General features: G+C 41.8%; 1 long non-coding RNA gene across 3 annotated transcripts in view; it reads left to right on the top strand.

Moving 5' to 3' along the window:
• Nucleotides 1–25,679, top strand: part of LOC129619946 (uncharacterized) — a 95,657-nt gene that overhangs the window by 49,621 nt on the left and 20,357 nt on the right. For 2 of the 3 annotated variants that reach the window (XR_008698309.1, XR_008698308.1), the window contains exon 3: nt 8,695–9,294. This is a non-coding gene — a long non-coding RNA (uncharacterized LOC129619946). Of the gene's footprint in view, nt 1–8,694; nt 13,326–25,679 lie in introns of those variants that run through there. The other variant, XR_008698307.1, reaches the window with a different exon arrangement.

Genomic DNA, 25,679 nt, shown 5'->3' with positions numbered 1-25,679 from the left:
TTGCCTCTATAAGACTTTTTCTGGTATCTCTGAGTTTTTGGCTGTCGTCTATTTATAAGGAAGTTTATTTAGCCGTGACACTGCCTTCAAAAAGTTTAAAGTCTCCCAGATTAACAATGAAACACAGAGCAAAGACAGGCCAACCTACATTCAGAATTTAAATGTAAACCCTTATGGGCTGAAGATCGGATTCTAAAGAGAACCATGATTCATAGTCTCTGTTCTCTAAGGTTGAAAAAGTGTCTAGACTCCTGAGAGCAGGTGTCAGCAGTCTTTGCCACAGTGGTTCTCAGTGTAGCAGAAGTTGTGGAAAACCACATCAAGGATTAAAAAGCTGAAGGGGACAAAGCTGTCTCTCAAAACGCAAGAGACCCAGAGAATATGAAGTATGGCAGAGACCTCATGGTTTCCATCTGTTCAAAAACCACTTGGGTAAACATTTCAGTTGGTTTTCATTCCCTGCCCCCCATCCTGCTGGTGTTTACTTACTATTCACTGCATCTGCATGATATATTCTTATTAACTGAGAAAAATCCGCTTTTTCATAATTTGGATGTGATTGTACAGCCACTTGTCCTCTAATGATAATTATACCATCACATAATTTATATTTTACAAAGCACTGTTGCAGACATTATTGCATATAATCCTATGACAAGCCTGTGAGGTAGGTATGGCCAGAAGCTATTCTAGTCATGAATAATTTGAGATTTAGAGCAGTTAACTGATTTTTTTCCTCAAGATCACATATCTAATAAAATGCCGTTAGAACTGGAACCCAGGTCTCTTGACCTAAAGTCCAGAGATCTTTCTATTATTCTTGGGTTTGTATTATCAAACTTGTTAATTATCACATTCAAAGGGGAAAATGATGATAAAAACGTGAAAGGATTCACATTTCATTGAAAATGAGGATGAGGACTGAGACTCCCTATGTTGCCTTTCTGATTCAATCATAGAATTGTAGGATTTGATCATCAATAGAGCAATGAATTGATAAAACCATTTTTTGTTATTACATATAAAGCCCTACTGTTATCTAAGTTCTTGATTTATGGGATCCTGGAGAATAATGCATCTTATTTTCAAACAGTTTTGGGGTAGGGAGGCTCTGGTCCCTGTCAATATAATTCTTTCCAATATCTTAACTTCCCTCATCACGAAATATTTACCATCTAATCTAAATCCTGACTGCTGTCATGTAGGCATACGTCCTTTTGGTCAGTAGATGCTAGTGTCCAATTTTTATTTATAGCTTTGGAAGGGAACAGGAAATATATCTGAATGATTTCTGACTGCTGACAAGCCCTAATAACTGATAGTTCCAGACACTGAACTGAATGTCCTTTGACAGGGATGGCTATTTTGAGGGGAAAAGACAGAAACTAGCAAAAACTTTTTTTTCAAGCAGGTGTGATATTATGATGGCATTTTATGACAGAAACTAACCAAGTGTCCTGTATATGGTTTATGATGTTATAAGCTCCTAGCCTGAGATTTCTTTCTCATTATTTGTGTTTATTTGACTTAAAGCAAATTAAAAATCAGACAAGAATATTGTGATATAATTTTGATTTTGCAGATGTAGTAAGACACCTGAGAAACTTCAGAGAAATTGGCTTCTTTTATTTGTGCTATTTAGTTCTGTTCTGAAAAATGCATTTGCATTTTCAGAGGCGATATTGTGCTTTGCAGTTTGGCTTGTGCAATTTTGAGCACTTGATCTGCACTTGGTATTAATGGCAAACAAGAAACCTCTGTATGTTAGTTATTTTTCTAGCTGCAAAGATTTTAAAAATAGGATTTTAAAAATTAGTCTACTCTGAAGAATAAACTATAATTGGAGTTCTCTGACTACGGTGTATATTGATGCATTTCTTTGAATTTTTTTCTTCAGCCTGTGCAGTAAGTGGTGTACAATTCATGGAAGGAGTTTGTATTTTTCCATTCTGAAAAGACTTCTTTCTGAAGGCCCAGTTTGTTATCATGCATGTTAAGTGCCAAAAACAGATGTCAGAGGTCCAATAACACTTGTCACCTTTGTAGCTTTGTTTGTGAGTGGTCTGCTTTCCATTGCAGCAGATGAACCTGACCCTGACCAAGTCTGATTGGCCCAGTTGTGAACATCAGACCAAATGGTAGCATTTATAAACTGACCGTTGTGTCCCTTCCAAATTTACCTCCCAGTTGCTCTCTGGGAGTATGCCTTATACTCAACATTCAGACATGTGTGTGAGAAAATGATCTATTTAGCTTGGGGTTTCAAGATGGTTCTTGATGATCTTGCCATTGTAATTCATTTTTTGCAACTTGAGTCTGTAACTTCTTAATTTAGGATGATGCATAGAGAGCATATACTGAATATCAGGCTCAACTTTTTAAAAAAATTTTATTTATTTTATTTTTGGCTGTGCTAGGTCTTCGTTGCTGCTCAAGCTTCTCTCTAGTAGTGGTGAAGGGCCTACTCTCTAGTTGCTGTGTGTGGGCTTCTCATTGCAGTGCCTTCTCTTGTTGTGAAGCACGGCCTCTAGAGCATCGGGCTTCAGGAGTTGCACACGTGGGACTCTGGAGCACAGGCTCCAGTAGTTGTGGCACATGGGCTTAGTTGCACCACATCATGCAGAATCTCCTGGACCAGGGATCAAACTCATGTCTCCTGCGTTGGCAGGTGGATTCTTTACCACTGAGCCACCAGGGAAGCCCCAGGCTCAGCTTTAAAAATGATAAAATGGGACTTGCCTGGCAATCCAGTAGTTAAGAATTCATACTACTCCTGCAAGGGGTGCTGGTTTGATCCCTGGTCGGGGAACTAAGATCCTGCATGCTGTGTGGTATGTTCCCTCCCAAATAAATAAAAGTAAAAAGACTTAAAAAGTGATAAACAATTCAAAAAATAAATTGTAAATTATGTCTTACAAAACACAAATCACAGGCTCAGACAGATAATATAGCCTTGATTTGATTATGGTTCTTGGTAACAAGCAATAGTTTTCAGCTGGGAACCATGCATATGTTCATGGCCTTGTGTGTGTATGATAGGTCTCTGTAAAGACCCTCTGCAAGGGACTGTATCAGTCAGGGGTTAGTTCACAGGAGGGCCACTCTGAGTATTGTGGGAATAGGAGATTTCTTATAGTAATTAGACCTGAAACAAACATGGGAGAAACTGGAAAGTAGGGTCCAAGGAGTTCCTAACCAATTTGCCTGAAGTGCTGGCCGGATAAACAAGTCAGAGCTTACAGGGAAGTTGGTGTTGACTGATCTGGGAAGCTAAGCTCATCCAGCTGGCAAGTGGAACCATGGAAAAGTCTCTGGGAAACTGGAGTCTATGTGGTTACTCCCGCTGAGGGTCTACATCAGAGCAGCTGATGATGCGCCTGGAGCCACTGTTGGCCAGTAGGGCCATCAGTTGTCAAGAAGAGCTGGACGTGGAAGAGCAGAGTGAGAACAAGCTGGCACCTACCAGGCTCCTCTGCATCTGTTTGCTACTATGTCAGACTGTGATCACCTTCCAAGAGTAAAAGCTGTTGGCCAACTTTAACCTGGAAACCTCAGGGGTCTCAGCTAACCTGAGTGGACAAAGCATAGCATAGCATAGGCTTGTCAGTTTGTATGGGGCTATGTAGGAAAGAAGAGTCACTGTTTGTAATTGAGAACTGGCTGTATCCTAGTAGTGTCTTTTGAGGGCTATTGAAAGGTAAACCTGTCGACCACCACCGCTCCATCCACCAATCTGTCTTCAGTGGGGCCCAGGTTCTTACCAGTCATCTCCATTTTGGGTTTAAGTATTCAGTTCAGTTCAGTCGCTCAGTTGTGTCCGACTCTTTTCGACCCCATGAATCGCAGCACGCCAGGCCTCCCTGTCCATCACCAACTCCCGGAGTTCACTCAGACTCACGTCCATCGAGTCAGTGATGCCATCCAGCCATCTCATCCTCTGTCATCCCCTTCTCCTCCTGCCCCCAATCCCTCTCAGCATCAGAGTCTTTTCCAATGAGTCAACTCTTCGCAGGAGGTGGCCAAAGTACTGGAGTTTCAGCTTTAGCATCATTCCTTCCAAAGAAATCCCAGGGCTGATCTCCTTCAGAATGGACTGGTTGGATCTCCTTGCAGTCCAAGGGACTCTCAAGAGTCTATAAAAATTCCCAGTTAAAATGCAAAATCTTACTGAGAGAGTTAATACATTAAACCTTGTTAGTTTATCATTTATATAAACATGCCCTTATCACTTTGCTGGCCTGACATCTGAGAAGGTTTGGGTAAGGAAGACAGAGAAAGCTCCAGAGTTATCCTGGAAGTTAAGGATGAGTTGAGTATCTTGGTAGAAGCACCTATACATATATAAAAGGAGAAGAAAGAGTGCAAAATTGAAATTTGCCTACCTAATTGTATTTCCTGGTAATAATTCTGCTTAGAATTAGGCTCTCCACTATATTGCTCAAGGGTGAAATTACAAATGGTACTTGTGAGACATTACTATTCATATTTATGTTCATGAAGTTAACATGAGGATATTTAGAATTGTGTTCAGTTTGTAAAGGTATATAATTGCAATGATTTGTTCTTTAATATCAGAAAAATCAACTTATTTTTAGGTTGCCTGATATTCACACATATTATTTTCATCTAGCACTGCTTGATTCCATTATAAATCTTTGGATAGAACCTTAATAAGACAAGGGTGTTTATTAAGTTTACCTTCCCATCTTTTCTTTGCTGATGTGGCTTTAAACAAAATGCAGTGGTGATTTCTGTCTCTGACCTCTGGCTAACTGTGATCTCCTGTGATTGGGCTGAGTGCTCTCCTTTCAATGGGCAACATTACAGGCAGAGACAGGGGCACTGGAGGCAGCTACTCGTGTTCTGGTTACTGTGAGCTGGGAGGAGAATTAGGCAAACATGATAGATTGACATCGAGGACATCTGAGGTGAGTAAGTCCTTCTAGTTTATACATGAGGCAGTAAGATAAATTAATAAGGGAGAGTGACAGTCATTTATTCTGACTGGCATCAGCAGGCATCTCAACTAGGCTGTCGACAAAAGGTCGCAACTCACCTGCCATCGAGACAACCAACAGTGAGGCTGGAGATGATTTGTTTTCAACAATTGTTTAGATACCTTATACTTTGTGGCAACAGAAGAGTGTCTCTTTGCCTTTCCCTCTTCCTCTCCCACCCCTGGACGCTTTAGATCACTTGTGAGCATGCACGAGCTCTCTCTTTCTAAAAACATGCAGAAGCAATAAATCAGCCAGTTTAAGAAGACCCAGCCAGCCCAACACAGATCGATTTCACAGGGAAGTCGATGGGCTGCTAATAGAATTACAACTACCTGTCAAAACAGGGAAAACATATCTGTGACAGTGACAAAGGGCAAATCAATTTAAGAAAGGATTTTTTTTTCTTCCAGAGACAGATGTGGAGTACATGGGTGTCTCTGAGAGTCTGTAATTACGAATAGAAACCATATACTTGGACCGTTAAAGCTAAGGTTATGTCAATGATTCTGGACAAACATACTGACTCTTCCTTCTTTTCTAGATTGTCTGGTCACTGTAGCAATTTGCTCTGTAATAGAATAAATATGTAACAAGAAGCTGCTGCCTGAAAACACATTCTTTTAATTTTGTCATACAGAGTAAGTTGGTTTTGTCCATTAGATAGATTATATTCTCAAAAACTTTGCATTTTCAAGTTTCCTATTGTGTCTCATTTCAGACAAGGAGCTGTACATTGCCAAGGACATCTATCTGGCAAATTTTTATCTTCTCAGTTAACTTGATCATTTTCAGAGGCCTTGTAAAACTGCTGGCAATGTGACTTTGAGTAAGAGGAATCTTTTTTTCTTGCAAAGATTCCCTTTGCAAGAAAAAACTTCAGGCTTAGTTTCTTGCAAAGGGAATCTCAATCCTAAACAGAGCTTCCAGCCTAAACCCATTGTGTGTAAACATGAGGCCTTTTCAGACCAAGGACTTGGTTTTTAAAAACAATTTAATATGAATTAACTTAGCGCTTAGCACAGCACCATGGATGGGGGCGGGGGGAGGGGGGGGAATGGTGCTGTTGCTCAACATTTTTTTCTAATGTTATGTGCCAGCCTGGATAGGAGGGGAGTTGTCGGGAGAATGGACACGTGATTATACATGGCTGAGTCCCTTCGCTGTTCACCTGAAACTACCGTAACATTTTTATCAGCTGTACCCCAGTACAAAATAAAAAGTTTAAAGTTTGGGGGGGGAAAAAGAAAAGATTGAAACATTTTCTTGTGATTAAAAAAAAAGAACAAAGAAAATATCGTGTAATAAGATATATATTTGATTTCTGCTCCCATTTCCTGGCTTACAGCTTCTAAAACCTTCTGAGTTTTTGAAGTGACAAGTATTGTTTTGTATGCTAAGAAGATACTTGTGGCTAGGGGATTCCTGGATAGCCTCTAAAGGAGGCTGGTTGTTAAAAGAACCAAACAAGGGATTAAAAGTTGGGACTTCCGGCCCCACCCCTGGCCTCTGGGGGAGGGGAGAGGGACTGGAGGTTAACTTAATCACAAATGGCTGGTGATTTAATCAACATTGCTTCTGTAGTGAAACCTCTATAAAAATCCTAACAGAAGGGATTCCTTCTGGATTGGTGAACACATGGAAGTGCTGGGAGGGTGGCAAACACTATGAGAGAGCGTGGAGCCCTGTGCACCCCCCACCGCCAATACCATGCTCAATGCTTTGCTTCCGGTTGGCTGTTTCTCAGTTGTATATTTATTTTTGCTTTAATTCTTTGTGTGTGGGTGGGAGGAAGAAGATAATGACATATTTACTGTTCGATTAGAGGAGAGTTGGGATTTTATTTATTTATTAGCTGGATTGGGTCTTTCATTGGAAGTCAGATTCTTAACCACTGGACCATCAGGGAAGCCCCTCTGAGTTGTATCTTTGATAATAAACATGTAATAGTAAGTAAAGTGCTTTCCTGAGTTTATTTATGTATTTATTTTTATTTTTTGGTGGCACCACATGGCATGTAGGACCAGGGATCAAACCCACATCCCCTGCATTGGAAGCATGGAGTCTTAACCACTGAACCACCAGGGACGCCCCTCTTTCCTGAGCTTTAGAAAGTTATCAAATCTGAGGAAGAGACCCTGAGTACTTTATAGTGGGTTTGTCCGAAGCACAGGCGATAATCTGGGGAGGTCAGTCTTGTGGGACTGAGCCCTTTCCTTATGGGGTCTGTGCCAACTCCAGGTAGTTAGTGTCAGAATTTCTTGGTGTGGAAAACCCACACGTTGGTGTCGGAAGTGGTGAGGTAAGTAGAAGAAAACAGGAGGGTTTTCCCTTTCAGAAACAAAAACTAATCCACTGTTGCAAGGAAATCTAGCCTTATTGTAATCAGGAGGCACACTGGGTCTCATACTCACCAATTCTCAGTGACCAAAATGTACCCTCATTTTTTTTTTTTTTTTGGATTTCAAAGCAAATCCAAAAAAATTGCTTTATTTCTTTAAAGCAATTGTCACTATTATGACATAAGCTTAAATTCAACCCAATTTGGGCCTTGCTGGCCTTAGCATAATTCCTGGATGAAATCAGGTTTGGAGAAATTTGAAAAATGTAATACTTTATGTGACCCTGGAAAAGTCATTTAACCACACCAAATTGTTGTTATTTTACGAATAACAATAATAGTTACGTTAGATTATTAACATAGTAATCCCCATACCCTCATTTCTGCTCCCTCCCCAGAGAAAAGCTGCTTTGTGGCAGTGGAAACATGGTTCTGGAATCAGACACATTTTCATTTTGGTGTGCTGTGTGTGTGTGTGTGTGTGCACTAAGTCGCTTTAGTTGTGTCCAGCTCTTTGCGACCCTATAAAGGGTAGCCCTCCAGGCTCCTCTCTCCATGGGATTTCCCAGGAAAGAATGCTGGAGTGGGTTGCCATTTCCTTCTCCAATGGATCTTCCTGACCCAGGGATCAATCCCATGTCTCAAGTCTCCTGCATTGGCAGTTGGGTTCTTTACCACTAGCGCCACCTGGGAAGCCCATTTTGGTCTGCTACCTGCTGCTTACTGGCTATAGGACTTGGGTAAGGGCTTAGCCTTCTGTTCTGTACCATGGGGCCATTAGCAGTGCTTAACCTCCTGTGGTTGTTGTGAGGAGTAACTGGGTTCCAATGCTGAGGGGAGGAGACCTGCCATCATTCCTTCTGTTATCTCCCTTGTGCTTATGACCAGGCCAAGGAGAGAATGAGCTCACTGACCAAGTTTTGCTCTAGAAGCAGGGGCAAAGTCTCCCCATACTGTGTTTAAGTTAATAGACACATAAGAACTAAGTTTGCCTCTCCCCGCTCTATATATACACTCTTCCTTGTCCTGTCTTAAAAATCTTGTGCCTTCCGTTGTCATTTCCATCTCCACCTTTCGACACCTGTCCTATCCCTGCTGGGAGAGCTGGTTAAGGGGGCTAGGAAAATGCTGGATGGCATCTCTGCTGCCTTGTGTTTGCTGGGTGGTGGCATCTGCCATTGGGGGTCAGCGATTCAGCCTCTTGTTTCAGTTGGTCTTTGCTGACTCCCGTTCTCATCCACACGAACTCACTTGCATCCCCACTCCTAGGGAAATGAAGGTGGGAAGATGATTTCAGCCACTTCTCAGGAATGTTAGAGAGTAACCAATAATGGTTTTTTTTTTTTTTCCTTCTAGATTCTTCTCTTCCAGACTAATGCTGATCAGAGCTGCATGCCACGAGGACTTAGTGATAAAACCACACTGGCCCGGCTGTTTCAGAGTGTTATCTGTGAAGAGGGGCCGTGGCCCAGGTGGATGCCTTTCACTTGGGCCCTAAGTCCATTCACTTTCTATAGCGGTTTCATGAGATTCATCCTGGAGCTGTCATGATCTCAGAGCTATCGTATTAGCATCACTGTTGGACATGAACACATATTGACAATAGCCTTAACTTCTCTTCTTCCTTAAAGAAACTTCTAAACCACGGCACTACCGTGCATCTATGTGGATAGAGCCCAAAATGCGAGTTTCCCTTGGTGATGATAGGATAAATGTATACTTTGTCTCACTTTTCAATTAGGGTGATTGTGTGATGACTCTATCCTTAGTACATTTATACATTGTTATCCTGGGACTACATCTTCCTCATCATATTAGAACTTTCTGCTCTGAAGGCTGAGGAGTGTGCAATGGCCTGTGGGCTCGGTGTTGGATATTTTAAGTATGGCAGAGCCAGAGGAGGTGTACTGAGTGACTGAAGATCTCTACGTTAGGCCCTGTGTGGAAGCTCTTTGTGTAAGTCTATACTCTCTGCCTCAGATTCCTCTTTCTCATGTGTGTGTGGGGAGAACCTAAAAATAGTGCTTGAAAGGGTTGCCAAGATCTTAGCTTTGTGTTGGAGAAACCGTCCACTAATCTTATTGCCTGAAACCAGAGTCAAAGAAGGTGCTCTGAAATGAAGGTTCAGAAGAAGAACAAACGTTTCCACATTGATTTCCAGCAAGGCATCCAGCCTTCTACCTGGTTACTGAGGAGGTGAGGCAGATGAGAACGCACCTGCGGCTCAGGGCCAGGGCGGGCGCGTGCCTCCCAGCTCTGGGTCCCTGTGGTGTATGCCATGTTTGATGTGTAACTAACCCATCTCAGCCTCAGGTTTTAGGTATAGCAAGTGGAGGAGAGCTCTGCTATGTTGCCGATGATAGGAAGTATTTTTAAATTTAATAAATGCATGGTATGATTATTCCTTTTTAGAACCACAGACAGAAGCCTATAGGGCTCACCGTTCTGCAGTTGGTGCAGTAACTTCCTCCTCGGCTGGCTTTCTCTCCTCTTCCTCCACCCCAGGGATCTGTTGTGGCTCTCTCCTCTAGTGCAGAGTTAAGACTGTCAGGGGAATACCAGTTAATTGCTGAGTAGCTAATCAGCATCGTAAAGGTCAGTGATAACAGGCAACAACTTACTCATGTTCACAAACAGCGGGATATGACAAAAACAATTTACTTTGATAAATGTACTTCAGAAATCTACTGAGCTTACACTGTCTCCCTCAGGCTCTGTCTGTCCATCTTCATTGGCCCCTCGGTTTCTGCTTCTGCCCCCTCTCTGGGTCTTGTTTCTAGGTATTCCATGTTGCTATCTGGTCCCCTTTGAAGGGTTTCTGCATTCATTTCTGCTGTCTGGGGTTTTTCCCATACTACCCCAGTATCGGATGCCAGCTGACTGTTCTGCCACGACCACCCCATCCTGACACCATCTACCCAGAGGCAGCATCAGATTCCAAAGGTTAAGGGCTCAATCTTGCGAGACTACCCTCTGCTTCAGATGTTAGTCAAAAGCTCAGGCTGTCACTTGTGCCTCTGACCCACACAGAGATCAGAGGTTCAGCCACCCCCAGAAATCAGAAACATTTTACCCACTAGATCACTAGATTACCAGTATTGGGCCCCCTTTGAGCTTCGCTCTTGACTTGCACAGTCACATGGGGCAGAACGACTCACCACAGCTGCCTGTGCCCCTGGTGGCCACACTGACCCCTGTGCGGGATCAGACTCCTCGTGCCCTGAAGACCATGAGCCCTCTTGTCCACATTCCCAGTGGTTGCTGCCCCGCTTCGTCCTCCTCTGAAATGGGGAGAACGTCCCAGCACCACCTTTCGCTTCAGGACTGAAGCAACTTTCTTACTGGCCTGCATCAGACAGTCTCAGAAGGAAACAGAGGGTCCAGTGGAAAGGGCTTTTGGGGAGAGTTTGAAGGAGGAATTCTTTTCACAGGTGTTGTTAGTTATTAATGCTTCACAAACTTTTTTGTTGCCTTATTAATAATAATGCACTAACTTCTATAATAATAATAATCACACTAACTTCTGTATGTTGGGTATATGAATGAGGTCATTAAAGACTATTCAAGACTTCCCTTTGAGGCTTGCAATCAAATTCCAAAGTCCTTTACACATCCTATGAGGCCTCTGACTCCTCTAGACCTACATAGCCTGAGGTTTAGACTCTCCAGATCCCTAAACTCTGCTTCATTTTGTTTTGCAAGTGGCTGAACTGCTTTCCTCCTCAGGGCCTTTGCACGTGTTGGTCTCTGTCTGAAGCACACTTCCTCTCTCTTCCCTTCCCTTATGTGGCTCGGGTTGCAGTGTCATTTCCACAGAGCTGCTATGCACACTCATAACACCATCTGTATTTTCTTCATAGAACTGTGGCAAACAAAAGAAGACAACAGAAGAGGATTTCACAGGCCTTTTATTTATTTATTTATTTATTTTCACAGGCCTTTTATGACAGTGATCAGTTTAACACTGAGCATGTGGAGGTGGGCGGGAGGGTGTATTTACTTAATTTGTGATTGCTCCATATCCATCTCCCCACTGCGTGACTGCAGGAATCATGTGCACTGATGCTTCCCCAGGCCTAGCACGTAAGAGACTGACTAGCCACTATATGCCAGGGTCCTTATAGGTAGTGTGGGTTACTTCAATCTTCATAACAATTCTGTAAGCAGAAATTAGCAATCTGTGTTCCATGAACTAAATCCAGCATGTCAACAGTTTTTGTTGGTAAGGAGTCATTAGAACACAGCAACAGCAATTTGTTAATGTATTGTCTACAGCAACTTTTGGGCTACGGAAGGCAGAATTGAGTAGTTACAAAAGAGATTTGCTTGCAAAGCCAAAAATAATTACTCTCTAGCCTTTTATTTTTTTTTTTAATTTTATTTTATTTTTAAACTTTACATAACTGTATTAGTTTTGCCAAATATCAAAATGAATCCACCACAGGTATACATGTGTTCCCCATCCTGAACCCTCCTCCCTCCTCCCTCCCCATTCCATCCCTCTGGGTCGTCCCAGTGCACCAGCCCCAAGCATCCAGTATCGTGCTTCGAACCTGGACTGGCAACTCATTTCATACATGATATTTTACATGTTTCAATGCCATTCTCCCAAATCTTCCCACCCTCTCCCTCTCTCACAGAGTCCATAAGACTGTTCTATACATCAGTGTCTCTAGGTCTGCTGACCCCTACTGTATATGGGGTAACAGAATCTCCATTTCACAAGTGAGGAAACTGAAGATCAATGACCTCATATCCAGATTTCAAGCGGCAGAGCTGAGACTTAAAGTCACCACACTTCCTTTATCATCTTTCCCCATAAACCAAATCTCCCTGCTGACATATGTCTAGGAGAGAGCAGCAAATTTCCACAGAGGAGGTGAAAATTTCCTTTGGTCTAAGTCTTAAAGGAAAAGTTGGAATTCTGCCATGGACAAGAAAGGACAAAACACTCTAGGCTGAGACACAGAGGTATGAGGGAGCTTGGCGCGTTAGGAGGGAGCGTGGTGCGTTTAGGAGATAGCTAGTCAGAGTGACTAAAACATGATGCCGGTGGTTGTGGGAACAATGGGCAGAAACTGACAGATAAAGAGACTTCTAGAATGCAAAGAGACTGTGCCAGACCGGGGAGCCTGAACTTAAGTTTACAAATTGTGCTTTCTGCTTGTCCATCTTCTCTCTCAGTTAAATAATTTGACCATTTGTTCTAACTATATTTTCCATAAATTATCTACAGGTAACACTATATTAGTACTATACTGTATACATTATAAAATATACAAATATGGGAAATTATAAAAGATAAACTGAAGGTAGAATGAGTATCTAAAATATATCTTAAAATTTTTAAGTATTAATGGCTTACAAAACCTTTTGGCTTCCTTATAATAATGATGATGTTTAATGAGAGTGATGTTAGTGAATATGCTTAATTATACTTGAAAATCTTGGCTTAACACTGGTACAGCTGTTTAAAGTTATTATTTCAAGATTAATTTTCCTTAATGTGTGGTTTAAATGGCATCACAGCCAAAATGATAACTCACAGAGATACATGGATGCAAGTGAAAGAAATGAATTGTTGGTTTCACTTGCAAATTATAATAGGTATTTTTCAAAACTATCCACCAATTATGCAAAGTTTTTGTTTTAATTTGTCTGCTATGTTTACACCTTCCCTGCTGTCAATTGCTTGTCAATATGCAAATGAATTTGAAAGTGCTTTGTTTTCATATTTTATATGATGTGTTTACAATGTTTTCAAGCCACTGAAACGGTTCACCTGGAAATTTTTAAACAGGTTAGGAAATTGGAACTTTAAGTCTCTAATTTTGGCAGTTCTTGAAGATGATACATATCATGATCAGTGACAAAAATTGTATAACAAAGAAAATAATTCTAAACATCTATTTTGAAATGCTCTCTTAGAGGTTTCTCCAGGAAATAAACTATTTCCTCTCTCCTTACACCATCATGTTTATGTAGAAGGAACAGATTTTGTGCTTATTTTTTAAAAAATAACTGTACTCAGTGACAAGTCTGATTATTTCATTGCTGAATTCACTTCCTCTTATGGTTGACTGGCGAGTTCAGACTGTAAATGGGGGAAACCTTTGTCTAGGCATTTTCTTGTTGTTCATTGGCTTCATTTGCATTTTCTTTAATCCACAGCTTTTTTGAAATATCTCTTTAAGCCATTTGTCCCTTTTGTGATGGCTGATCTAGTTAAAGGTATTCCATATACCCTGCAAGTCCACTTGGCCTGGAATATGGGAGCTGAACTGTGTTGTATCGTGCTCAAGTAACTGAATAGCTGAGGGCTCCACTGTCAAATCCTTGAGGTCAATACACATCTTAAATATTAGAAATCCTTAGCTGCCTTTTTTATAGTTTAGGTATCTAAGACTAGGAGTTCTGACATTTTACTTCTGCTCCCAGTGGCTCATCTTGTTCACCCCCTGGTGCACACACCTTATTTTGGAGACTGCTGCCCTGAGTAGTGGAAAGCACACCACAAGTTGTTAGAAGTGGGTGACATGATCAGGTCCAATTTATTTTGGGGACTATATTTTGTGACTTTGTGTGTAGACATTTCAAATATTCTCCTAAAGTTTTTATTGTGTACATATTCAAATAAATAAGCTAGCTGGCTTTAAATAATGTTATCCAAATATCTTGAATAGGCAGCCACTCTGAGCCTTGTGAAGGCTGGTCTAGCCTTGTTAGTAGCTCAGGGCCCCTGGAAGTTCCCTGATAAGTCCATAGGCTTTGCCCTTTAGGTTAGAGAATAACTTGCTTTGGGAACAAGGAGACCACTGGGGTGACTTAAACACCTCAGTGTGGAAAGAAGAATAGTTGGGTTCTGCAAGAGTCAGGGTAAATGCTTTTTGTGACCCTATTAACACTAAAGATTTAAGAGGAAGAATTATTAGCTCTGACTCCATATTAAAAAGAGGGAGAAGAATTAAAGAAATGAGAAATGACTCTAGGTTAAAAGTTGCTTGAAGAGTTATACCCTTTTAAGCTTTAATGAAAAATTCTCGTGTTTTTCTTTAATATAAGCATATGAAGATAAAGAGTGAACCACTGACCTTGAAACAAGGAGAGAAAAAAATGGAGTTGGTTCCTGAGAAATAGAAGTTGTCAAAACAATACCTACCTAGGCAAAATTTAATAACCATTTTGGATAAAAGTGCTGTGCTAGTTTATTTTGCAAACCATGTACCCAGTACATGAGGGACTTCATCTTCTATTAAGCCTACAGGTTTACTTTTGAAGGAAGAATTTGTGTGAAAAGTCTATTGCTTCATTTTATAATTTTTTCAATTACTGTAATTATGTGAGTTTAGAAGACAAAATAAATTTAAAAACTTGAAGACTATTCTGTGTAACTGCAAATGGCTTACAACATGGCATCCACATACGACTGTGCTTTCCAAATTCTTGAGTGATTGGAAAATGCTTTTTATGTCTTGGGAAAAGGAATATATAGATAGACAAAATGTTAAATTGGAAGCTTACCCAAGGTACCAAGATATGATCGATATCAGACACCAGAATGAGTTGTGAGACAGAGCATCTGTTTGGAATTTCGAAGTAGGCGCTTAAAACCTGGTTTTATGACTCGTCAATCTTTTACTCACTTTGCATGTAGAAAAGAGTTGAGAAGGTTCCTATCCATGGACAGGGAATTTTTGTAAAGGGCTTCTTTGGAGGAAGGTGCTGGTTGAGTTATGGGTTTTGCCCCCTCTACCATCAAGGGCAAGGTTTAGAAGCCAACTGCCTCTGGCCTTCAACAAATCTACAGTAAGTTACCTACATACAAATGAGTTCCATTACAAGAGTATGTCTGTAAGTCCAGTTTGTTTGTAAGTCCAACAAAGTTAGCCTAGGTACCCAGTTAACAGAATCAGCTAGGTAATACTGTTTGTAATAGGTTTATTATACTTTTCACACAAATTATACATTAAAAAAAAACAAGCAAAAACACAAAGCATTTTTAATCTTACAGTACAGGACCTTGAAAAGTACAGGAATACAGTACAACAGCTGGCATACAGAGGCTGGCATTGAATGCACAGGCAAGAAGAGTTACTGACTAGATTGGGGAGAGGAGGTGGAAGATGGTAGATCTGAAGGATTGTCAGCAGTAGGAGATGGGCAAGCTGCAGTTTTACTTACACCTGAAGTTTGATGGAAAGCCTGTTTACATCTTTGAAAGTTCACAACTTGAAGGTTTGTATGTAGGGGACTTCTATACTTGGAGATCTTAAAAGTTTGCCTGTATTTAGCCAGACACCAATGGCAACCCACTCCAGTACTCTTGCCTGGAAAATCCCATGGATGGAGGGGCCTGGTAGGCTGCAGTCTATGGGGTCGCTAGGAGTCAGATACGACTGAGCGACTTCACTTTCACTTTTCACTTTCATGCATTGGAGAAGGAAATGGCAACCCACTCCAGTGTTCTTGCCTGGAGAATCCCAGGGACGGGGGAGCCTGGTGGGCTGCTGTCTATGGGGTCGCACAGAGTTGGATACGACTGAAGCAACTTAGCAGCATATATGGGGAATCTAGAACATGAGGGATGGGCTGCCTAACTGCCTTGGCCCTGGAGGAATGAATTGTTTCTGATATATTAATACTAGGATTAGCCTATATCTCCTGAATTTGTTCGGGTAAAGAATTTGTGAGTATTTCCCTTGGGAAATGTGGGTTATTCATGAGAGAAAGTTGGATGTGGTGTCTTTGGTCCTGTTGATAGTGCTGATTGGAAGGGTGGAGGCACCCTGGCAGACAGAGTGAGCTTTAGGTCACTGATGGAGTCCTAGCAACTGCAGGAGAAATCAAGTCACCAGCCCGACTGGAGATGCATTGCTTGAATCAAAGAAGTAGCAACAGAGGTGATGATGCTTGAGAACCCAAGGAGCTCTCAAATGTGTCTCAAAAACAAGAGCTTTAAATACTTGACAGATTCAGAGAGCATGATGTTATCTTGCAGTGTTACCAATCCAAGAAAGCCTTTCTTCCTTTCTTTCCTCTTTTACCTTCCTCCAGTATATCCAGGCAGGACAAGAAGATGGGGATGAGGTTTTGGAAATATGAGACAGGGAGAGGAAGAGAAAGCTAAGCCAAGATGATGTAGTTGCCAGATTGAGCCTGTGTTTGTGATCTAATGTGCTTGGAAGCGTTTTGTACTCTGACAGTGAACTCAAAAGTATAGTACTGCCCAGGGTTGCTTCTCGGGGAGAGAAAGGACTTTCCTTCAATGAGTACATTTTAATAGCATGAAAGTGTTAGTTGTTCAGCTGTGTCTGACTCTTTGTGACCCCATATACTATAGCCTGACAGGCTCCCCTGTCCATGGAATTCTTTAGGCAAGAATACTAGAGTGGGTAGCCATTTTCTTCTCTAGAGGATCTTTCAGACCTGGGGATTGAACCTGGGTTTCCTGCATTGCAGGCAAATTCTTGACTGTCTGAGCCACTAGGGAAGCCCTATAATAGTATGCTGCTGCTGCTAAGTCACTTCAGTCGTGTCCGACTCTGTGCGACCCCATAGATGGCAGCCCACCAGGCTCTGCCATCCCTGGGATTCTCCAGGCAAGAACGCTGGAGTGGGTTGCCATTTCCTTCTCCAGTGCATGAAAGTGAAAAGTGAAAGGGAAGTCGCTCAGTTGTGTCTGACTCTTCGCGACCCCATGGACTGAAGCCTACCAGGCTCCTCAGTCCATGGGATTTTCCAGGCAAGAGTACTGGAGTGGGTTGCCATTGCCTTCTCCAATAGTGGAAGGCAAAAGTTAAGATTCTTGCTGATTATCTCATCAGTCCTGCCTCATCAACATCTTAGTCACAGAGCCATCCATTAACTCAGAGCCCTGAGAACAAAGAGGCAACAGGACGCAGGGAGAGCTCTGTTCTCAGTGATCTGGAGGAAAGGCTGTCTTGTAATATTTCAGCTCCTTTCCTTTTCTCACTGGCTGCAATGACTGGGGCAGAGGAAGACACTGTTGTAGAATGAGCAGTGAGTGCTGTTTCTTTGGTCTGGAAGGAGGACTGCTTGGCAGCATCAGTTGGTCTCATTAATGAACTATTAAAAGGTTGATGGGCATTGTGCATGTGAGATTTGGAAAGCAACACAATATTCTCCCAGCTTTTATAATGTCTAGTGCAAAGTTAATAATACTCTCACAGTGTTATTGAATATGTGTTTTTTTTTTTTTTTTTGCATAAAGATGTGAGGAAACAGTAACAAGCACCCAGGTGTGGGTTGTTTGTGATCAGGGAACAGTTCAGGGTGAGAAAACTAGTGAGACTCTGTATAGCAGAGGGATTAAGAGAGCAGATTTTGGAGTCAGGCTGTTGAAGTTTCAATCCTAGAACTTCAGATAAGTCTAAGCCTCTGTGTTCTCATGTGTGAAAGGGGTAAACCATGGGTCTCATGGGATTACTATAGAAACTGAAGAAGATTATCCCCATAGAGTACATGCTGTTGTTCCTGGTACCTGATAAGTGTGCAGTAATTTTCAGCTAAGACTATTGTTTTCTTTCTCTTTTTTGAAACTGTTTTTATTTTGTATTGGGGTATAGTCGATTAGCAAACATTGTGATAGTTTCAGGTGAACAGTGAATAGATTCGCACCATTCAAGGTAGTATGTTCTATAAAGTCACCACAAACCCTGAATTAGCACATGCTGAATCATTGTTCCTAGGGGGAAATAAAGGGTTAGGTTCCTGTGAGCCTCTAGTCACGCTGATTTCATCCATGAGTGTAGCTAGTTGCTGTCTGCTCCAAGGATGATGCCTGAGTCTTTTCTGTCACACTCCTTCATCCCTTCACAGTTCCATAGGAGTGTATGGTGGTCAGTAGGTCTGATATATCTTGGCATGTCCTTAGATATTACCCTGTATATCTATCCCAGAAAGAGAGGAAAATACCCTACTGGCTATATTTGACTTTTGCCCTGTGATTTTCACCCCTCCGTGGTAGATGAGGGCCCTGGGTCGGGGACTGTAGGCACTGAATTATTATCCATGGGCTCAGTGTCACACTTCCCCACTGTCCCTCTAGATGCCCGATGAAAACAAGTGTTTTATGGTCACAGAGGTCTAGAAATAAAGAATTCATTGTGGAGATTTTGAATACATCATAACGTGCTAAAGGCTCTGAGGAACCCTGCAGGAAAGAAACCTATTTAACTTCACTGAATTCAGTAGTTCTCAAAGTTATCTAACCTTGGAACCCATTCTTTCATGGGATTCATATGACTGTCACATTGAACTAGCTTTGAACAGCATCCTCTTCTGAAAATCTTGGACAGCAAGATGACGGTTTCTTTCTTTCTTAGCTTCTTTTTTTCTTTCCTTCAACCTGACCCTATTCTAGCAAGGTTTTGGAGAGAACTCAGAAACCACTGGAGAAGGCAATGGCAACCCACTCCAGTACTCCTGCCTGGAAAATCCCATGGAGCCTGGTAGGCTGCAGTCCATGGGGTCGTGAAGAGTCAGACACGACTGAGCAACTTCCCTTTCACTTTTCACTTTCATGCATTGGAGAAGGAAATGGCAACCCACTCCAGTGTTCTTGCCTGGAGAATCCCAGGGACGAGGGAGCCTGGTGGGCTGCTGTCTGTGGGGTCGCACAGAGTTGGACACGACTGAAGCGACTTAGCAGCAGCAGCAGCATGCTACTCTCAGTTCATCCCTATTCCTGTTTTCCAAAGCCAAAGGCATATTCTCTATTCTGCTTCCCACAGGTACCTCTCTAGACTTCAGATATCACTTCTATGTTGAATAACTTCCAAATATGCATTACTAATATAGTTTCTGCCCTTGGTCCAATAATGCATTTCCAACTGTCACCGGCATAAGTGAAGGAGGAAAATTGAAATCTTTCACTTATCTCTAAAATGGGTTCCTTCTTGTAACCACTTTATTTCTGTCAGTGACCTCACCAATGTTACAGTCTTCATGTAACTTTGAAGTTACATTTTATATGTTCTCTCTCATTCATGCAATCTACACTATGCCATGCTAAGTCACTTCAGTCGTGTCTGACTCTGTGTGACCCCATAGACGGCAGCCCACCAGGCTCCCCCGTCCCTGGGATTCTCCAGGCAAGAACACTGGAGTGGGTTGCCATTTCCTTCTCCAATGCATGAAAGTGAAAAGTGAAAGGGAAGTCGCTCAGTCGTGTCCAACCCTTAGTGACCCCATGGATTGCAGCCTAACAGGTTCCTCCGTCCATGGGATTTTCCAAGCAAGAGTACTGGAGTGGGGTGCCATTGCCTTCTTATAACCACTTTATTTCTGTTAGTGACCTCACCAATGTTACAGTCTTCATGTAACTTTGAAGTTACATTTTATACGTTCTCTGTCATTCATGCAAAATACACTAGCTTTGTCTTTTATTTTAAAAATGTTTTTTCACATTTTCTGCATGTCCATTTTCTGCACGGACTATCCTGATTAAAACAGAAGCCTAATGTCCAAATACATGGGTTTTTTAAGGTATCTTTGATATTAATTTCTCATTTTGCTATTAATTTCTCATTTAAATGTTTTCTTCTCTGCAAGCAGCCTCTGTATTTTTCAGTCCTCTAACTTTATTGAGACTTTCAATGACTAAGTCAAAGATCTCCCTTGGTAAATATGACATTGCACTTGAAAATATGTGGGTTATTTTCAAATATATTTCATACTGATTTCTAACATAATTTCATAGTGATAGGAGAATGGACTCTGTATGATTTCCAAACCTTTAGACCATGAAATTTTTACACCTTGTTTTATGTCCCTGGATATGTTCCAGTGTCTCCTAGCTTATAGTCTATGGGAACTTGTATAAAATTTGTATCCCACTGTAGTGTGAAAATTGTATAAATGTTAATTATGTTGAATTGTTTCATGGTGCTTTTCAGGTCTACCATATCTTTCTACTTTTCTGTATATTCATTCTATTAATTTTTGAGTTTGATATTGAAACTCCAACTAAACATCTTATTTACTTAAAAAATAATTGCTCATATAGTCAACGCTATGGTCTTTCCAGTAGTCATGTACAGATGTGAGAGTTGGACCATAAAAGAGGCTGAGCACCAAAGAATTGATGCTTTCAAATTGTGGTGCTGGAGAGGACTCTTGAGGGTTCCTTGGACAGCAAGGAGATCCAACCAGTCCCTCCCAAAGGAAATCAGCCCTGAATACTCATTGCAAGGAGTGATGCTGAAGCTGAAGCTCTAATACTTTGGCCACCTGATGCAAAGAACTGACTCATTGGAAAAGACCCTGATGCTGGGCAAGATTGAAGGCAAAAGAAGGGGGTGGCTGAGGCTGATATGGTTCGATGGCATCACAGACTCAATGGACATGAACTTGGGCAAACTCCAGGAGAGAGTGAGGGACAGGGAGGCCTGCCGTGCTGCAGTCCATGAGTTTGCAAAGAGTCAGACATGACTTAGTGACTGAACAACAACAAATAGTGGAACTATATGTAACTTTGTTCTGTATTTTCCAAGTCTCCTGTAAATGTGTTATAAATATCACACTTTCATAATTTAAGACAGAAAAAACAAAGGAAAAAACCCAGAAGCCTGTGAAGTTTGACCCTCACCAAACAGTTCTAGATCCTGAGCACCCCTAGTGATGTCTGTTTCCTGTTCCCTCAAATTTAGAGTACGTCAGTCGCCTTCCTCTAATCAAAATTCTCTTTCTCAAAAATGAGAAATGCCTACCTTGAGGTAGGAATAGCTGACGACAGTTTATCACATTACCCAGTATGATTACTATTATTATTACTGCGACTCAAGTTTCTAAAAATTAAGCCAAACTTTGTATTGAAGTAATGAAGGCTCTCAACCTTAGATATCATCTACCATGAATAGGGAACTCTGAAAATAAGCAGCTTGTATGAGTACCTGAGCTCCCCAGGTCGTGCTAGTGGTAAAGACTGCACACCCCTACCCCCCAGCTGCCTGCTAATGTAGGAGGCCTAAGAGACGTGGGTTCTATCGCTGGATCAGGCAGATCCCCTGGGGGGAGACATGGCAACCACTGCAGCATTGTTGCCTAGAGAATCCCATGGACAGAGGAGCCTGGCGGGCTACCGTCCATAGGGTCGCTTCAGACACGACTGAAGCGACTTAGCACCAGTAGCACCGCGAGTACCTGCTTCACCTGAATGACAGTCCAGTGCCCCTCTCTTTGGTGAAGTCCTAATCTTACCACTTTTGGTCTTACCTCTTTGATGCCAGGGTTTCCTTTTTCGAGTCCACCCAACTACCAACTTCAGTACATCTGCTGGTTTTGGACATTTCCTGTGGCCCATACCCTCTCACTACATTTCCTCCACTGTTTTCAATCTCTCCATATTCTCCCAGTTAGCAAGTGGGCCTTTTATTCTTGCCCTTCTTTTAAGCTCTGTTTTGCTATTTTTCTGACCCATCTCTTCATTGATTGAAATCATATTTAGCTGTTAAGGACAACATAAACCTCACTTTCACTAGAAAGGTAATCTTTTCCTGGACCAACACCAATTTCTCTCTCTTTTGAATTGCTCTTGTAATGACAGTCAGAATCACTTAAATCAACATTTAACTGCTCTCTAAGTTGTTCATTACTTTTCATTTTGCCTAACTTGTGGGCAAAGGAGGGTGACATCTCACCCTCCTTTAAACATTTCATTTATACATTATAAGCATTAGATAAGTATGTGTGGATTGGTAGCTTGTTCTTTGATGTTTATTACAAGTTGACCCAAATTGATAACTACTTGAATATATTGCTGAAGTTATTCCTTTGAATTAGTTAAGAGTGGATTTATTTTTCCCACGTGAAGGGGTAAAATACATGCTCGTCATATTCACAATATTAGTGTGATTTCCACAGATGTTACCGCAAATACTTGGTTTACAATAAAAGTTTTGGAATTCAGTTCTAAATGATAGGGTAGGGTTTAAAGAAGTTTGATAATGAAGGCATTTAAAATAAAAATGTAAATGAATGTATGAATATGCCTCAGACTGAGTCACACAACCTTCCAAAATGAATTGCAAAAATAAGGATTAAAATAATTTCTCAGGCTCTTACTGTTAAATTATAGTGAAGTGAAAGCATTTAGACGGGGGTTAGAGGCATTGCATCGTTAATTATAGTGGTTTCACTTGCTTTTATTCCAGTGCATTGTAATTAATGAAGATCTACAGCTCTGTGCTTTGTCTTGGAAAACATACACTGTTTTCATAGGCATTGGTATAGCTATGATATTCCTCATTTATTTCTCAAGAATGACTCTTTTTTCACACAGGGGAGTCCATTGTTGAGGCAGCAACATGAAAATCACAGTGAGATTTGAGCTTGGACGGATCAGAGAGCAATTGACTCTATTCACATAGGCCTAACCTTGTCTTGATACCCCACAAATGTGGGCTATAATGACATCTGAGACATTGTTTAGACCAACTCAGTAACGATAGTATAATCATGCCTTTTAAAAAATTTTTCAAGCCCTACGAATGACTTTAGGATACAAGTAAGGAAAAGTTAGCAACAGCATAAATTAAATTATACACTCTGGACCTGAATCCTAGTTCGGCCTGTGTGGTTATGTATTTGCCATGATTATGATTATTGTGCTTGCATCTTGAATAGAAGGCTATAGCAAACTTTTGGGGAAAGAGACAGAAGGTAGGTAAGTAAAAGTATCTCCAACTTTAATGATCAAAGTGAAAGTGGCAGTGAAAATCACTCAGTCACGTCCAACTCTTTGCAACCCCATGAACTATACAGTCCATGGAACTTCAATGATACCAGTATTTTATAAGTAGATGGTGACTGCAGCCATGAAATTAAAAGACACTTACTCCTTGGAAGGAAAGTGATGACCAACCTAGACAGCATATTCAAAAGCAGAGACATTACTTTGCCAACAAAGGTCTGTCTAGTCAAGGCTATGGTTTTTCCTGTGGTCATGTATGGCTGTGAGAGTTGGACTGTGAAGAAGGCTGAGTGCCGAAGAATTGGTGCTTTTGAACTGTGGTGTTGGAGAAGACTCTTGAGAGTCCCTTGGACTGCAAGGAGATCCAACCAGTCCATTCTGAAGGAGATCAGCCCTGGGATTTCTTTGGAGGGAATGATGCTAAAGCTGAAACTCCAGTACTTTGGCCACCTCATGCGAAGAGTTGACTCATTGGCAAAGACTCTGATGCTGGGAGGGATTGGGGGCAGGAGGAGAAGGGGATGACAGAGGATGAGATGGCTGGATGGCATCACCGACTCAATGGACGTGAGTCTGAGTGAACTCCGGGAGTTGGTGATGGACAGGGAGGCCTGGTGTGCTGCGATTCATGGGGTCGCAAAGAGTCGGACACGACTGAGCGACTGAACTGAACTGAAATATTTAAGAGCTAATCACAAAAGAGAGAAGATGGTAAGATTTCTGCCTCCTATAGAATTATTACATAAATGTAGAATTAATAACGGAGAAGGCAATGGCACCCCACTCCAATACTCCTGCCTGGAAAATCCCATGGATGGAGGAGCCTGGTAGGCTGCAGTCCATGGGGTCGCTAAGAGTTGGACACGACTGAGTGACTTCACTTTCACTTTTCACTTTCATGCATTGGAGAAGGAAATGGCAACCCACTCCAGTATTCTTGCCTAGAGAATACCAGGGACGGGGGAGCCTGGTGGGCTGCCATCTATGGGGTCACACAGAGTCAGACATGACTGAAGTGACTCAGCAGCAGCAGCAGCAGAATTAATAATGACGATGATCACTTTCATCTTTTTCTCTGATGGGCCCCCTTTGCTAAGATCCTTCTGTATAAGGGCACTGGCTCCAGAAGAAAAGGCAATGGATTGGACTTAGCACGTGGCCCAGAAGAAAGCTGATCGTTACCTGCCCGCAGCCTTCATGGGCATCCGAGGGCTTTGCGCTGCTGTTGTTCTGAAATAATCGGTGTGCACACAAGAGTGAACATACAAATGTGCTGCTTGAGCCTTCCTCCCTGCTCTGCGGGGACCAACAAGGCCCCCTATGGAGAGGTGGATGGCAGAAAAATCCTCCTCTAACTCTCTCCAAAATTTCCTGTTGGAGACAGGCGAGCGGCCTAGTAGGTGCTGAGACTGATTGCCAGCACCTTTCTGTGAGGCCACCAGCTCGGATGTGACCCTCCCAACCTCTCCAAAGTGAGCCCTGGTCACTGTATGAAGCCTCTGAGAATTTTCAAAAATGTAAACGGTGGCCCAGAGGGCAGCAGCCAGAGGGCAGTTCCTTTGGTGCTTGGGAGTTGACCCAGTCCTCTGTGCCCTGCGGGGAAAAGATGATTGAACCCTCTCTCCTGAATCCACAGAGGCTTATGAGCCGCAAGTTGATAAGAGCCCCATTTCCTCTCTGGGTGTTGAAAAAAGTGGGCTGATTTTGATATTTTGAAAAAGAGTTTTAGTATTTTGTTGTAAGTGCCACTTAAGGTTTTTTTAAAAAGTACTTCCCTGTTTATAGAGGAAAACACTCCCTACATAATATGAAGAAGAAACTCTCTCAAGTCTGGAACAAGCTAATTGACTTTAGATTGTCTTATCAAAATATAAACTGATATCATAGGACTCCAGCAGATTTATCCACTACAGATCTTTTACTTTAATTTATTGGTTACTTCACAGAATTGCCGACTGTATTACAGTCCTGGGTGCAGTGGGAAAAGCACTATCGTAGAACTCTTGAACAGATGTGCTACAAGACTCTTTTCATTTCCTTTCTTAAACCCAAAGAATAATGACACTGCAATATCATGTGGCGAAAAGAGCAATAATTTGATAAACATTGTCTTTTCATTAGATTAGAGCAATTAATCTGATTCTAATTTGGCTGAAACATTATCATACTGGAGTCCCCAGAGCCCTGTGAATAATCTCTAAACACATTGGCACACTCAGTAGACAAACATTATCTCCACTCGCACTGTTCTTCCATATGGTCTCCTCCCATGGTGATGGAGGGCACCCTGCTGTTTCAATCAAATAAATGTCAATTATCTGAGATAGATTTTTAGTTCTCCAGCCCAGGCTTGCAGTGCAGCCAGAGTGACTGGGTAGAATGGTCTGCGGCTCTTTCCCGAACACGCTGCCTGCGTTTTATAAGGAATTCACACCTTACCGCATCGCCCGGCGTTCCAATAAATAAAATGGGAGGTTTCAGAGACTCTGTGTGTATTTGTGTGTGAGAGAGAGAGAGAGAGAGAGATAGGGATAGAGAGAGAGAGAGAGAGAGAGAGAGATAGGGATAGAGAGAGAGAGAGATTCTTGACTTTCATTTAGCTTTATTTGCTTATTTTGGGAGGTAGAGA

The sequence above is a fragment of the Bubalus kerabau genome, chromosome 9, assembly GCF_029407905.1.
Source record: "Bubalus kerabau isolate K-KA32 ecotype Philippines breed swamp buffalo chromosome 9, PCC_UOA_SB_1v2, whole genome shotgun sequence".
In the NCBI taxonomy this organism is placed as follows: Eukaryota; Metazoa; Chordata; class Mammalia; order Artiodactyla; family Bovidae; genus Bubalus; species Bubalus kerabau.
The sequence above is the reverse complement of the archived record's forward strand: the minus strand, read 5'-3'. Positions and strand labels throughout refer to the sequence as shown.